The sequence below is a fragment of the Pinus tabuliformis genome, chromosome J, assembly GCF_031772625.1.
Source record: "Pinus tabuliformis cultivar Carrire ecotype Pingquan chromosome J, CPIR1, whole genome shotgun sequence".
NCBI classification, from domain to species: domain Eukaryota; kingdom Viridiplantae; phylum Streptophyta; class Pinopsida; order Pinales; family Pinaceae; genus Pinus; species Pinus tabuliformis.
In genome coordinates this window covers 1188944422-1188947131 of record NC_142295.1, presented here as the reverse complement: position 1 = coordinate 1188947131, position 2710 = coordinate 1188944422, and the positions used below count along the sequence as shown (strand labels likewise).

Below are 2710 nucleotides of genomic sequence, written 5' to 3'. Positions count from 1 at the left end.
AAATAATCATTAATCTTATAACATTACAACTTCACTACACTTTTTAACCACACACAACTTATTTTTATGTCACCATAATTCACCTTTAATGTAACATGATTACATTAAAAAATCAACCAAAATCCCTTCCAAAAAATTTTCCTACACAGAAACAAACAAGCGTCATATGATTAATAATTCTTTACCATGAGCAATACCTCCTTATTAAGCCCAAGAAAACACTTTCACATTTCATTTAATGGAATTTAATTCCAATTGAAAAACACAAAATCATTTCATTTAAGTTCCATTCAAGGTTTCACGGCATTTCTGCGTTTCAAATATCAAAATTCGTTCATTTCCCTCCCGTTTTTTCAAATATCAAACTTTGTTCATTTCCCTCGCGTTCCAGGGTTTTTCAAATATCGAAATTCGTTCATTTCCCTCGCGTTCCAGGGTTTTTCAAATATCAAAATTTGTTCATTTCCCTCGCGTTCCAGGGAGGAAGGTCGCTTGCTTGCTTGACCTAATAATATTTTTCTTAACAGTGCTTTTGCCTCTGTTGATCTCGGCGTTTTCGTCCTGGAGGATGGCAAGCGGTTGCCTTCTGACCGCCATTTCTGTTGGTTGGTGAATGATAATCAGTATGTGCGAGCGCTAAAGACTGCAGTAGTAAGAATTGAAAGATTTTGCTGCGAAATACTCGGCTGTTGACCTCTTCTTCTGCGATCATTGCCTTCAACACCTCCATGTCTTTACCACTAAACTGAACCCTCTCGATTCCTTCTCGAGCCCAAGCGTTGGCCTTCTGCTTTTCCTCCTCCGTTAGTTCACATCTCGGATTAGAACCTATTTTCGCATTCTTCCCCCGCGCCTTCTTCTGTTTAACCGCAGAGGCTGGAGCCTTACAGGATTCGACCCCATTCGTAATATCACCGAGAGCAGTTGGAGGTGCAACCCCTGCGCGCCCATTCTTATAATTATAAAACCGTAATCTTTGTTTTTTACAAAAAAAAGGCTATACCTTACTTCCAGTTTCGTGGATCTGTGAATATCTGAATCCACAATATTTTTGAATTATTGAGAGGCACACTGTTCCTCAAATTCCCAATTTTATAAGGATTGTTTGCTCTTGGATATGGATGTGGATTTGTATAGAGATTTCTGAAATGTGGGCTCTTTATGATTGATAACAGGAAAACAATGGATGCTCTGAGAAAGCAGGCAAACAAGTTGATAGAACAGGTTGCGAAACAGCAGCAGGTATTGCATTGTAGTCATTTTAATTTTATGTTTACTATTTTACATATATGCAAAAACCTCAGCCCTGCCAAGTAAGTTCATGCAGGTTCTCTACTTTACAATCTATTTTTGCTTGCTTGACCTAATAATATTTTTCTTATAACTATAAAACCTTAATCTTTGTTTTTTACAAAAAAGGCTATACCTTACTTCCAGTTTCGTGGATCTGTGAATATCTGAATCCACAATATTTTTGAATTATTGAGAGGCACACTGTTCCTCAAATTCCCAATTTTATAAGGATTGTTTGCTCTTGGATATGGATGTGGATTTGTATAGAGATTTCTGAAATGTGGGCTCTTTATGATTGATAACAGGAAAACAATGATGCTCTGAGAAAGCAGGCAAACAAGTTGATGGAACAGGTTGCGAAACAGCAGCAGGTATTGCATTGTAGTCATTTTAATTTTATGTTTACTATTTTACATATATGCAAAAACCTCAGCCCTGCCGAGTAAGTTCATGCAGGTTCTCTACTTTACAATCTATTTTTGCTTGCTTGACCTAATAATATTTTTCTTATAATTATAAAACCTTAATCTTTGTTTTTTACAAAAAAAAGGCTATACCTTACTTCCAGTTTGGTGGATCTGTGAATATCTGAATCCGCAATATTTTTGAATTATTGAGAGGCACAGTGTTCCTCAAATTCCCAATTTTATAAGGATTGTTTGCTCTTGGATATGGATGTGGATTTGTATAGAGATTTCTGAAATGTGGGCTCTTTATGATTGATAACAGGAAAACAATGGATGTTTCGAGAAAGCAGGCAAACAAGTTGATAGAACAGGTTGCGAAACAGCAGCAGGTATTGCATTGTAGTCATTTTAATTTTATGTTTTTCAAATTTGAACTAGGAAGGAAACAGCAATGGATGCATATGACACTGTTCCTTCATACTAGCGGGAATTTAATCCTTTTGTAATTATAAGGCTCGTAGGTAATGGAGCTGGGGCTCCCAGATAATCACATTGTGATTGTGTGAGGGATTTAGATTAGTTTTGGGTTCTTGCCAATACATCAACGTGTTGCATTTGCCTTTAAACCATACCCACTTCACTTTGTATGTTAAAACTTGAGATTGAGTTATGACCATAGAGTTCCTTCCTGGTCTGCCTATTATGGATATGGATCATGATCATTTGGTAGTTGGCAGCTGCTCTATGATCAGTGCAAAGTACATCGTGTTGTGGGGTAATGTGGCCTCTAGATTGGCAGCCTGCTAAGACTTGCAGGGAAGACCACCAATTATGTGTAACTAGCACTAGTAGTTGTGACACATCCATTGATTGCTGATGTAGACAGCTCTTTTTACAGTGAGCCTTGATCAGGGGTGATGCCAGCGTAACTTCCATACAATGGGATGATAGCAATGTTCAATGTCTCTCCTCAAAGAAATGTGGGATTTGAGGATAATAATTGAAGCAAA

The 2710-nt window shown here is 37.4% G+C and overlaps 1 long non-coding RNA gene across 1 annotated transcript; it reads left to right on the top strand.

Annotated features, from left to right (window-relative positions):
* Window positions 1-1179: 1179 nt before the first annotated feature.
* On the top strand, window positions 1180-2144 carry LOC149231340 (uncharacterized). The gene is made up of 3 exons (XR_016247436.1): window positions 1180-1242; window positions 1599-1664; window positions 2023-2144. It is a non-coding gene; the product is annotated as an uncharacterized LOC149231340 (long non-coding RNA).
* Window positions 2145-2710: the final 566 nt, after the last annotated feature.